Source organism: Pleurodeles waltl, chromosome 2_2 (assembly GCF_031143425.1).
Source record: "Pleurodeles waltl isolate 20211129_DDA chromosome 2_2, aPleWal1.hap1.20221129, whole genome shotgun sequence".
Classification (NCBI taxonomy): Eukaryota; Metazoa; Chordata; class Amphibia; order Caudata; family Salamandridae; genus Pleurodeles; species Pleurodeles waltl.
In genome coordinates this window covers 372,779,955-372,793,514 of record NC_090439.1, presented here as the reverse complement: position 1 = coordinate 372,793,514, position 13,560 = coordinate 372,779,955, and the positions used below count along the sequence as shown (strand labels likewise).

Below are 13,560 nucleotides of genomic sequence, written 5' to 3'. Positions count from 1 at the left end.
CTCAGTTTTGCCCATAAATAGACAAATCCAGGAAACATGTTAATAAAACTGTATCTGGAATCCTCAGGAACCATAATATGTGCTCTATATCACAAAAACGTATGATTTGACATGGAGGGTATATACATAAATGACAGAGGTCACCTAAACTAGAAAAGTGAAAAGGTGTTCCTGCATAACTTGAGAGACTGCATCGTCCATCATCAGTAGCAGTCACCCACACATCATAAACACAATGGCTCTTCTCAGAGCGAGTACATCCATCATACATAAATACTTGGTTTTAAAATACTTTTTTTTAAAGTCATATAGATCTGAGGATCCACCCGCAAATCCCCAAATATAAAAATCTATTTCTAACATCCTGTACACATTTTTTTTCAAGGTGCTATATTAATTTACATTTATTTTAAAATAATACTCATACCCTAACTCACTCATATGCAGGAGTGCCCGTAGGATCATTTTGTACTGTCTGTCTGGATACTGGGTTTTACAGCATATATTTATCTGTGAGACAGCTGTGACAGTGTCTCTTCTGCTGTGAGAGTGAATGTGATATTGTATGTCTCCATATGAGGATGAGTGTCAGACTGGGTCTCTGGGTGTGAGACTTTGGCCCTCATTACAATATTGGCGGTAAATGCCACCTACCGCCATGGTGACGGCCGCCAACATACCGTGACCGCGGCGGTATACCAATATGGGTATTGTCACCCACACAAAGAAATCCGCCACTTTCCAGATACACACACAAGTCCCCCAGCCCAACGGTCAGTGATAAACTGGCGGTACCAAAACCCACACCGTTACACCAACAGAAATACGCCCACAGTATCAGGACCGTGAATCACCGTGGCAGTCTTTCAACCGCAGTAAACCATTGGTGATACATACCACCGCACTCAAAATACACACACAATAACAAAACTACACCACATTGGACAATTCAAAATACACACACCTGCAACACATACACAAACCACATACACACACCCAATCCAATATAAAACACACACCCACATTACCCACAAACCTTTCAACAAAATAAAGATTGCTAAGTGAGAGAGAGAGACAAGCCAGGAGCTCCCACGCATTCTGAGCCACAGAACACCATCACCCATATACCATCCACGCACCTCACAGCACACACCCCAACACATCACCCACACACCCTCATACATACCACTCACACCACATCGATAGCACCCCGAAGACACCCTAGGTTTTCAGAGGAGGAGCTAAGAGTCATGGTGGAGGAAATCATCCGGGTAGAGCCACAGCTATTCGGATCACTGGTGCAGCAGACGTCGATTGCAAGGAAAATAGAGCTATGACGGAGAGTCGTGGACATGGTCAACGCCGTGGGACACCACCCCAGAACAAGGGATGACATCAGGAAGAGGTGGAATGACCTACGGGGAAGGTGCTTTCCATGGTGGCAAGACACCAGGGGCCAGATGCAGGAAACACTTTGCGAGTCGCAAACGGCAAAATCTGCCATTTGCGACTCGCAAATGCCTGTTTCCAATGCAGAAATGCATTCTGCGAGTCGGGACCGACTCGCAAAATGCATTTCAGAATCGCAAATAGGAAGGGGTGTTCCCTTCCTATTTGCGATTCCTAGTGGTATGCAATACCATTTGCGACCGCATATGCGGTCGCAAATGGTGTCGCAGTTACCATCCACTTCAAGTGGATGGTAACCCACTCGCAAATTGGAAGGGGTCCCCATGGGACCCCTTCCTCTTTGTGAATGGACCCCAAATTATTTTTTCAGGGCAGGTAGTGGTCCAAGGGACCACTACCTACCCTGAAAAAATACCAAAACTAAAGGTTTCGGATTTTTTTTTAAGTGCAGCTCGTTTTCCTTTATGCTTTATTTAAAAGCAGTCACGAACATGGAGGTCTGCTGACTACAGCAGGCCTCCATGTTTGCGAGTGCCTATAGTCGGTATGGGGCCGCAATTTGCGACCCACCTCATTAATATTAATGAGGTGGGTCTCTGCGACCCCATACCGCAATTTGCAATTTTCCTACATCTGGCCCCTAATAGCCGTACAGAGGACTGGCAGTAGACCCCCACCTCCTCCCCCACAACTAACAACATGGGAGGAGCAAGTCTTGGCAATAATGCATCCTGAGGGCCTCGAAGGAGTAGCAGAAGGACTGGACTCTGGTAAGTCAAATCTTTACTATTATATCCCCCACCCTACCTGCATGCCATCACAAACTCCTACCACTACTCTCATCTCCATCACTCCACCACCTCACATATACCCCACTATCACAACCCACCCATCCCTAAACCAAGCCCTGCATGCCACACCAATACATGGACACCCATCACAGACCTGCATGGACACCCATAACTAAAGCATGCACATTAGAGATAATCACCTAGCCCACAAAATCACCACTCACACAAGGCAAAGCTGACAGGGCAATTACAACCATACAGGGAAACACACCCATGCACAAGATGGCACACACAGATACAATAACGCTGCATTTACATCCCCACGGGACCCCCACTCAACGTCACCGGAGAGGAGGGGCCAGCCACATCCAGCCCCCCCTGAAGAGACTCACAGTGATGACAGCAGCTCTGCACGCCTGGATCCTGATGACCAACATGGCACATCAGGGACCTCTGGACAGTCGGTTACCCTGCCACAGTCCCATACCACTACTGAGACTCCCCCCCTCAGGAAACACCAGCACAGCACCCACCCAGAGAACCCATACCTCTGTCCCCAGGACACGTCAATCAGCAGTGTGTCCACCACTACAGAGACCCCAGGCAACCCCACAAACACAGGACAATCAGGGACGTGGGGTCAGTGGCAGTGGGCACAAGGTTCAGGGGACAGAGACACAGGACAACAGGGACACTGTGAGGACGTCTGTGCGACAGGGGGATGACAGGCCCAAGGAACCCACTCTCCACAAGGCACTTGCAGGGATCCCGGGAGCATACCAACATTCCCAGGAGACCTTGGGCCAGATACTGTACAAGTTGCAGGAGACCCAGAGGATGCAGGAGGGACAGTACCTGGGGATCAGGGAGGACCTCAAACACATCCATACCATCCTGGTCATCATTGCAGGGGTGCTGGCTGACATGGCCAACACCATGAGGGAGGCAGTGGCACACCAACGGGCCCCTGACACTGGCCACACCGATGAACAGCCCTCCACCTCCGCCGGTGCTAGTGGACAGGAGGCCCCGCCACTGGACGAACAGGCCACCAGCACCCCCCCTGCAATAGGAGAACCACCCAACAAAACGGTCCCTGTGATCCAGGCAGAAGCCAGAAAACATTGCTAAGACCACCACCAGGAAATAAGACTCTCCTGATTGTCACCCTTTTGTCCCACTCTGTCACCCTGACCACCTTGAACTGCTATTGCTCCCCTTCCTATGCCCCATTGGACAATGTACCTGTAATACCAATAGACTGGACTCTACCCTGGACTTTCCTCCATCATCAACCCAGTCCATTGCAATACCCGCTCCACTTATTAGCACCTATATGAACACCCTTTGAACAAATTTGAGAATTGAGTCTGTGGATTATATGACAAATGTATTACTTTCACAAACTGTAAACATTGCACTGTAATATTAACATAGGTATAACCTGTAGTGGGCATCAGTAAACACACCAGGAGCCAGAGTGGGGCACAGAGATCTGAAAATAGAGATGCCAAAGGGTACAGCAAGTGGCCATAGAAATTTGGAAATCAGGCTGTCATGTTCAATGTCAAACGCACAACTGCAATGGAAAGTGAAGTTACAGTGTCTTACATGTGTGTCACTGGAAGTACTGTTGTATGAGTGATCTTCTGTTGTCCACATCTTCTTCCTCTGCCTCCTCTTCTTCACTGTCCACAGACTCCACCGCTGCCACAAGACCATCTCCCTGTAGAAAAGGCACCTGGCGTCTCAATGCCAGGCTCTGCAGCATGCAACAATGATCTGGCACACCTTCTTGGGTGAGTAGTACAGGGATCCACCTGTCAGATGGAGGCACCGGAACTTGGCCTTCAGGAGGCCAAAGGTCCTTTCAATGATCCTCCTTCTTCGCCCATGTGCGTCATTGTAATGTTCCTCTGCCCTTGTCCTGGGATTCCTCACTGGGGTCAGTAGCCATGAGAGGTTGGGGTAACCAGAGTCACCTGCAAATATTCAAGGGATATCTGTTAGACATACACTCACCCTTAGGGACAGCCCCACACCCATATAGCTACATCAACTGGGTGGGGACCATGGGCTCACCTATTAGCCACACCCTGTGCCTCTGTAGTTGAGACATCACTTATGGAATGCTACTATTCCTCAAGATGAAGGCAACATGCACAGAGCCAGGATACTTGGCATTCACATGGGATATGTACTGGTCTGCCAAATACACCATCTGCACATTCAGAGAGTGATAGCTTTTCCTGAACACTTGTTCATTTCTCTGGGGGGGACAAATGCTACAATGGCACCAATGATGCTGGCGATATGTCCCAGGGCACAGAAGTCAGCTTTCGCTGTTGCCAAATCCTCCACCTGTGGGAATATGATGTAGCTGCACATGTGTTTCTGCAGGGCAGACAACACCCTGGTCAACACATTGGAGAACATAGGCTGTGACATCCCTGATGGAAGGAACCACTTGCCATGAAATGGAGCACTGACAGGACCTGCACTGGAGGGGGGGATACCTGTGGGGTGGAGGATAGCTGAAATCAGGTCTGGCTCCAATTGGGCACACAGTTCTTGGATTGTGGCCTCTCAAGTCTGCAGGTTAGGATAGGATAATGTGTCTGTCCTCCATTGTCGCCAGGTCCACCAGGGGTCTGCACACAGGAGGATGTCTCCATCTCATATTCATCCTCAGCGGTTGAAGTCTAGGCAGGAAAACGGTGAGCAGAGGGTCATATTCACATATCTATTGAAATAATGATGCATCTTTTCCTTTACAGAACCAGTATGTGGAATCTGAGAGTCAGTTGATGTGCCAATGTCTGCTGTGTGTCTGGGGAAAGTGCCCCTGCCTTCACTTCGGAGGAGTTGGAGAGACTGGTGGATGGGGTCCTACCCCAGTACACTTTACTCTATGATCCTCCAGACAAACAGGTGCGTACACTGTGAGCATTATGTGTAGGGCATGAATGCATGGAGTGCTGTGTGTGTAAGCCACGTGTGAGGGGGGGCTGAGGTGTCCTGGGCAGAGTGCTGCATGTATGGTGGTCAATGTATGCACATAAGGGGATGGGAGGGATATGGTGGGACATGAGTATGACAGTCTGGATGGTATGACTAATCCCTTTTCTGCTGTATTTTTCCTGCAGGTCAGCGCCCATCAGAAAAAGGGTATTTGGCGTGCCATCGCCAAGGAGGTGTGGACCCTGGGGGGTCTTTGACAGGCGGAGCACCCACTGCCGCAAATGGTGGGAGGACCTGCAATGCTGGGCAAGGAAGATGGCGGAGGCCCAGCTATGGCTGGCCTCCCAACGAGGAAGGGGTGCCCGTCGTACCCTGACCCCCCTGATGTTCTGCATTCTGGTGGTGGCCTATCCGGAGTTGCATGGGCGCTTGAGGGCATCACAGCAGCCACAAGGGGGTGAGTACAGATTCAGAATCATGACTGTGCGCACATTAAGGTTTTACCTGGGTGGGGATGTGGACTGTGGGTGCCCCTAGGCCAGGGCGAACATGGCAGGGTAGGTCCCTTGTTGGGCAGGCTCTGAAGCACTCCAACCCCAATGGTGTTAGTGGGCATCTACTACTGGTCAGGGCCCTGTTTGTTTCAGGTGTGCAGCTGATGGCGTTATGCTATGTACCCCATGGACTGGTGACTATCTTTGTAACTGGTAGTTCATGGCCTAGTGCATAGGGCTGCTCCCTGTGTGTTGTGTACACCAACAGTAGTGTTGTTGCTGGCATGGTCCAAGTGTATCCTCTGTCTCTTCCACCCTTTTTGTTTTGTCACTCTGTCCTTGTGTGCAGTAGCATCATCAGGCGGAGGAGCAGAGGCACCAGCGACGGAGGGAGCTGCATCCCACATGGGCCTGAAGGCCGAATCCACCAACGGTGAGGGCACCAGTGGGACAGAGGGTGAGGGGAGCTCCAGGCCGTAGACAGGAGGGGACACTACAGACAGGGACTCCTCCAATGGAAGCTCCCTGGCTGTGGCGGACACCTCTGTGCCCACCCCAACAACAGGTACAGCCACCACCCCACTACCAGCACCACCCTCCCAGCAGCCCCTCAGTGTGTTTCCCATGCCCGCTCACCCAGGAGGGTGGGCATCTCCTTCGCCCCAGGCACCTCAGGCCCTGCCCCAGTCAGCTCTGCTGCCCTGAGTGAGGAGGCTATTGACCTCCTAAGATCCCTCACTGTTGGGCAGTCAACCATTCTGAATGCCATCCAGGGTGTCAAGAGACGTTTGCAACAAACAAGTGCATACCTGGAGGGCATTCACTCTGGCGTGGCGGCCCAAGAGAGAGCATTTCAGGCTCTGGCTTCTGCACTGATGGCAGCCATTGTCCCTGTCTCCAGCCTCCCCCCTCCAACTTCCTCTACCCAGTCCCAATCCCCTCATCCCCAGCCTATCCCAAGCACACCTTCAGACCAGCATTCACCCAAATCAACACACGCAAGTGGCTCAGGCAAACACAAGCACCACACTTCATCTCACAGGCACCATCCCCATTCAGACACACCGACATCCACTGCCTTCACTGTGTCCCCTCCTCCTCGTCATCCACCTCCCTCCTAGTAGTGTCTCCACTCACATCTGCATGCACTACATCCTCATCCACTACCTCCATCATCGGCACGCACATCACTACACACCCCTCACTGGTAGTCACCTTCCCCACATCCATGCACACCTCCCCTGTGTCCTCTCCCACTGTGTCTGTGACCCCTCCTCCCAAAGTACACAAACACAAGCACACACACACCCAACATCCATCCACCTCCCAACAGCATCCAGCTCATGCACCTGCACCCAAACACAGCAGACTGACACCTCCTACAAGCACTCCCTCTTTCTCCACTCCCAAACCTTCACCCTCTTTCCGCCCCATGGTCCCTAAGAAGCTTTTCCTTGTCAACACTGACCTCTTCCCTACCCCTCCTCCCGTCCTTCACCTCAGGCCAGGGTGGCCAGAACTCAGCCCAGCACCTCAGCCACCAAGTCCACGTCTGCCATGGTTTTTGCAGCTGTCAGAGGCTCTAATCGGGCACCCATCAGCCCAGCCAGTGTGCGACCAACCCCTGCCAAGGCCAAGAAGATTCCATCACCTGGCAAGGTCAAGAAGGGGACACCATCCCGCAAGGAGAAGGAGCCACAACCACCCATCAAGGCCACTTCAAAGACTCCAGCTGCCAGACCCAAGGTGACACCACCATCTGCCAAGGGCAGGAAGGGGCACAAAACACCAGAAAAGGCACTTCAGCCGTCCAAGCCTGCAGGTGAAGGCCTGGTGGCTACCTGCACAACCGCCAGAACCGCCACCTGCACCGCTGTAAGGACAACCGCAAGCACCGCCACCTGCACTGCCACAAGCACCACTACTGTCAGCAGCAGAAGCCCCAGTGGCAGCCAATCGAGGCTGCAGGAGAAGGGCCAGAGCTTCACCACACCACTGGCAGCTCCGGCACCTTCACTGCGGCCAGCACCGCCACCTGCACTGCTTCAAGTTTCGTCCTCATGTTCCACATGTCATTAAATTTCCAATAATCATCTAAAAATGTAAAGTACAGTAAAGGAACTCCAATTAATAAATGGAGATACACAATGATGTTCATAAAAGTTTAAATTGAACTGCTCATGTGCATAATTACTCATAAAGGTGGTGGATGTTGGACTGATATATAAAATTAATTAATGTTCATCATTTCTTCAAAACAATCAATAATATAACGTTCTAAACACAGTACTTTACTATACAAATAATATTCATATGGGTGAATAAGTGCAGCTCCACTTTACTTAAATATGCCCCTAAAAGTCTTGAATTAGCTTAAATGTTTATTCTGGACATCAAATGCACCGTTATTGGAATTCAGAAAATGTCCTCAATGTACATCTTTCCCCTCATTGATACATTTGTAGCTCTGGCAGCAGGTATGACTAAGGTGGAAGGAAGGAGATAATGAAGAGTACCTTGTTTTATGAAGTTATCTAATTTCTTTATCATGCAATACCTTTATCTCCAAGGCAATAGTTCAGGTTTTAATTAAAAATGGCTCTTCATTGATTGATAAGTTTGTGTGTGCGGTCTTGTGGAATGTCAAGGGGGTGAATGCAAGAATTCGTCGAAGGGAGGTCAAATTGTTGCATTTATTCAATAAATTGCACTTTTGCCAATGATAGTGAGGTAACTCACTTCCAGTCTCATTCTACATTTTATGGCATATGTACACCACCAAATTCCAACTATAAACACAGAAGAAGCCTTTAGATTTCATTCTTCTCAGTTATTTTTAGCACTTTGGCAGCCAGTAGGCTAACTGTGGTCAGGAAATGTAATGAATAGTTTCCTTTACTTCTGAGAGAGGTTAGAATAAAGAGCGTGCTAACATTTAGCCTCTTGCAAATGAGAGATTATTTGCCAATTATGAATAATGTTTATTTAACTGCTAGAGGTTAGCAGAAATAGGCTGCAAATTGACCTTACTGACTAAGATTGCTTGCAGGCATCCATTTTTAAGAAAGAAAATGTGTTGTGTTTGTTGTCCATGAAAGAGCGTTCACTTTGTAGCCGGTTTTTTATCTGTATCAGAAAATAAAACCAAATATATTTAATTTTCATGATGCTGTAGAAGTTTCAAATAGAATATATTCACTTTTTCTTCGAGAAAGAAGCTGTTTTCAGGAGATGTGCCACACAAGTAACATTTCAAAGGCCAGCTGCCCAAGCCACAACTGTGCTTTGTTCATTTGCTAAAGTTTTATGGTTTAGTTTGCTTCAAGACTTCAATAGTGCAATATCATTTATTTTTGTGTGAGCTAAAGATTAACCAAAAATTATTCATAATAGAGATGTTTTCTAAAGTACTTAATTTATTTTATGTAGCATAATTTCTATAATGTTGAATGGCTTATGTCATGTGTCACTATTAGTAAGCTGCATGATGAAAAATATCGCAAAGTGTGCCCTACACTTTCTGAAACCTATCAACCTGCCAAGTATGGTTTGGTGGCCATTGGAAGGTTAGTAGGCACCCACACAATTATAAACTTTTGGGTATTCACAAAACTTCCCATTGCTTTTTCAAACCTCTTGGCACGTGTAGTTCGTGTTCCACAAATGCCAGGAACAAATTTGCAAAACATTCAACACCATCGCCTTTGATCACAGTTTAGGAGAGGAGTTTTCTCTGCTGGGCAAAATAGTGTTGCCAAAGTTAGAAAAAAAATAAAGAAAAATAAGACAATGTAGGTCTAACTTTTCTGAATCCCAAAATCCAGTAAATGTATGCAGATTGGTAAGAACATACATTATTTATTTTTGTATTCGGATTATTTGTAAAGTGCAAACCTAGAACCAAATGACAGCACAGCAAAATACCTAGCAACACATTATATGGCCAACTTAGGAGACTAGAGAGACACACGCCTATATTATAATGAAAATGGAGTATAATATGTGCCTAGATAACCAGAAGAGATCGGTACGGTGATATGATGAGGTGGTGGAAGGGAGAGATACAGTCTTGGATGGTATTAGGATTATCAAGGGGTGGATATCAAAACCTTACCTCAATTTCATCGAAAAAGGTACAAGCATGTAGATTCAAAAATATTTTTTTCCAGAACCTTGCTCCAAATACAGAGAACACCATGATATCATGTGCATGTTTCCATTTTTTTCAGATTTTCTGGCCTGCAGAGGATAGTCTAATTGAAATGTAAGTACCACAAAACACATTTGTTTTAACTTTGGGTGTGCTATTCAGGTTTACTCCAGAGGAATGTGCTATAAATCACAAGGGCTCCCGGTTTTATTGAAGTTATTTTTTAACATTTCTGTCTGTATTGATCCATATTTGTTTGATATCTTATCGGTATTTATCCGTTATTTTTGTGCTTTTTGAATAAATGATACACACAGTTGTATGTTTCTCAGTTTATTTAACTGCTAATCGTGCACTCATACTTTGATGCCTGATGGTTTTAAAAAAAGTAAGGAATCAAATATAACAAAACAATACATCCACAGGTAAATATTAGCATTAACTTCAAATATTAGCTGACGTGCTGTTATTTAAGGAGTTCTAGTCCTCCTTTTTGACTACCCATGCTGACTATCATTCGAGCTGTTAGCCTCGAACAAATAAAAGACAACATTAAACGTCACTTAAAAGAAGCCTAATTATCTGTATTTTTCCACTTTTATAAGTAAATGCAGACAGGAAACATTGTTTCATGTCTGTGTTTATCTGAAAAAAGCAGTAAAAATTGAAAACTGGGAGCCTTATATTTCTCACAACAGACATTGAAGTTGACAGGGAGTTGGCGCTAAGGAAGTTTTTATGATGGAGATGTGTGTCTAAACGTTCTTTGGTAGGCGGTTACTGAAGATACTATGGACAGTCAGTGTACTTAGGGTCACTTTAATCTGAATATTGAGAGGTTAGCAATGGAGTTATGTTAATGATTCAAACAATCAGCTTGAAAGCTGCAGGTGATAACCGAAATATGGCAGCCTCATAGTCACAGGAGACATAAAAGTAAGGAGCATGTTTACAAGCCCCTAGCGTCATCTTGGGCCACACTAGCATCATTTGTTTTACGCTAAGGCAGCATTAAGGTGCCAGGAGGCCTTTCTCCTGCGCCATATTTACAAAGTGGGGCAATGCTCGCATTGCACAACTTTGTAAAGCCTTCCGCCACATTATGCCTGCGCCGGGCATATTGTATGCAAGGGGGCGTTTCAATGCAGGGAGACCTGAAAAAATGGTGCAGTGAAATTTACATTTCAATGCACCATTTTTTCCATCATTTTAATCAATGGCCTCCCTGTGCTTTGCTGCACTCGCACAAATTTGGACACTATTGTCCTAACTACTGCCTTGGTGCACCATGCTGTAAATACAGTGCAGCCATGGAGTCCTAGAATAAGTGGCACATCGGGACCGATGCACCACTTTTTTGTAAAGTTGTCCCTAAGTGTGTGTGTGTCTCTCTCTCTCTCTCTCTATATATATATATATATATATATATATATATATATATATATATATATATACACACACAAAATATCTGCACTTTTGGATTTTCTAAATTGTTTATGACTCAGGACCTAAATCAGATTATAACATTCCTACCCTGTGTTTCGCCACATTAAGGACAGATATTAGCAGCCAATCTTGGAGAACAGGTGAGACCTGATTGTGAAAAATATAACTGGTCAATGTATCTGCACACATTATAATTTCTAATTTATCTAGAGAGAAGAAATTATCTTACATTCCATTAACTCGAGGATCGAAATAATGATTTGAACAAAGCAGGCTTTCCTGCCATTGTACCTGGTTTTTGCATCATGACATCTGTTCTTCACAGTGCAGCCTAATACAAGGTGGGGAAAGTTTAAATTATGTCCAAGTATTTTGTACTGGAAGGTGTCCTTCCAGTACAAAACCTCAGCTAGACATCACACACACACACATTTGTACTGCTAACGCGTCCGTCTATGTTAATTTATACACATCGGGACTCGTTTTTAGTCGATGAATCTTTGGACCCAGAGGTGAGACACCGTTAGACGAGACAACTGATCAATACATCAAACCATATGTTAATAATATTTTTAACATATATCACCACAATATATTTCACTTTAGACATTAATAAATCTTCGACGCAACCATGACCTTTCAGTCATGAATAACCACACCTTATTGAAGTTTTGTGAATTTTATTCCCTATTGATTACAATCTAATAGCAAATGTATTAATCTCAAAACCAAGAAGCAAAGAACATTATCACAAAGCGGCGACTATGGTAAGTTTTCATCAATGCAAAGATCACAAATATAAGATAACCATATGAAGATAACAAATCAAAATACATAGAACCTCCTAAAGGTCTTAGTTCAGCATAACACCATGTCAGTCACGTCAGTTACGTCAGTTAAGATGAACACCTCATCTAGCCACTGATTAGCATTAGCATGTTGGGCTTCATGCAAAACAATTTAGAACATCAATTTGGAAAACGTCTAACTAAGGTCTCTAATCAAAACACGCAGCAGTTGGTACCTAGAAAGGAAAGGCAAAATAAATGAATTTCCATTAGCAACGGTATAATTACCCTCCTCGGAATAGGTCAGCATACTGGCTCAGTCTTCGTCTTCAGGACATCAGTTAAATCGCCGTCAGTCTATCTAAGCTAAGGGCAGGGGACACTTCCCTCATAAGGAGGAAAATGTAAAGGGTAGTCTATGGATGAGGATAGTTTTGTCTAAGTCTCAGATCACCAAATAGAGTGACAGAGTTTCTGGATGCAATCGATATCATTCCCTACCTAATGCCCTTTGTTCCTTGTGTCATGAGTTTTTATCCCTTTTTCGAAATACATTCCCCCAAAATCCTATTGGTCAGTCACTATACCCCACTATCTGTAACCTATCAATTTATACATTAAGTAATACATTTGTCATTCTATGATATTGCTCGTGCTTCTAATTGGTCTTTATAATTGACGTTTTCGTAGGTGGCACATCCGGGGTTACTTCATTTTCTGGCACACACTTCGAGTCAAGAGTTCTCTTCTCCGTGATTCAATGTCCTTGAAAGTGTCCATAATTGTTGCAAAGCTTATAATTTTTATACTAAAGCTGCTAGCATGTGGATGAGAAAATTTAGCATTGTTGCAAATAAGTGAAGAAAAGAACAATTGCTGGTTCATGGCCTTTTGCAAATCAGTACACTGGAGAAACAGAAAAATACACTTTAATATGAGAGCTACACAGCCAGTTTTCGACTCACGCTAACTTAAGGCTTATGAATTCTAATAAATGCAGTCTTTTAATGTTTTCAATTAATCATAATACAAACAATTATTACTTACAGTCGACATTAGTTTACGCATGTGAAAATTCTCCACGTTTAAAATACGTTTCAATGAATGATATTATTAATACAGCATTTGTTAAATATAAGCATTTCACATCTAGAATAGGTAATAATTAAACTACTCTCTCTCAGTACTGTTGTGCAAGGATGTGTGAAAATGTGTCAACTCAGTAAAGGAGAGCAGCAGCATTGTAGCTCAGTAGATATGTCTCTGCCCTGCTCGCTTCTCCTAGAGCAATGCAGTGAAATGAGTTTGCTTGCAGTGTTGCATTGTTCTATAAATTATTAAATCTCCCCCAAAATGCCATACATTTGCAGGAATAAAGAAAATATGCTATGCTCATTTTATGAGTCACTAAGCAAAAAAACTGTGGCAAAACTATTTAAGAAAGTGGGGGTTGATTACTGTGACAAATGAAGTAAAGTTAAATTTTCTTTCATTTGTACTTTATAAAACAAGACGTGGAG

At 45.0% G+C, this 13,560-nt stretch overlaps 1 long non-coding RNA gene across 1 annotated transcript in view; it reads left to right on the top strand.

The window, feature by feature from the left end:
* Positions 1-13,560, top strand: part of LOC138282384 (uncharacterized) — a 103,681-nt gene that overhangs the window by 15,483 nt on the left and 74,638 nt on the right. The window contains exon 2 of the long non-coding RNA XR_011200944.1: positions 9,886-9,920. This is a non-coding gene — a long non-coding RNA (uncharacterized lncRNA). The remainder of the gene's footprint in view (positions 1-9,885; positions 9,921-13,560) is intronic.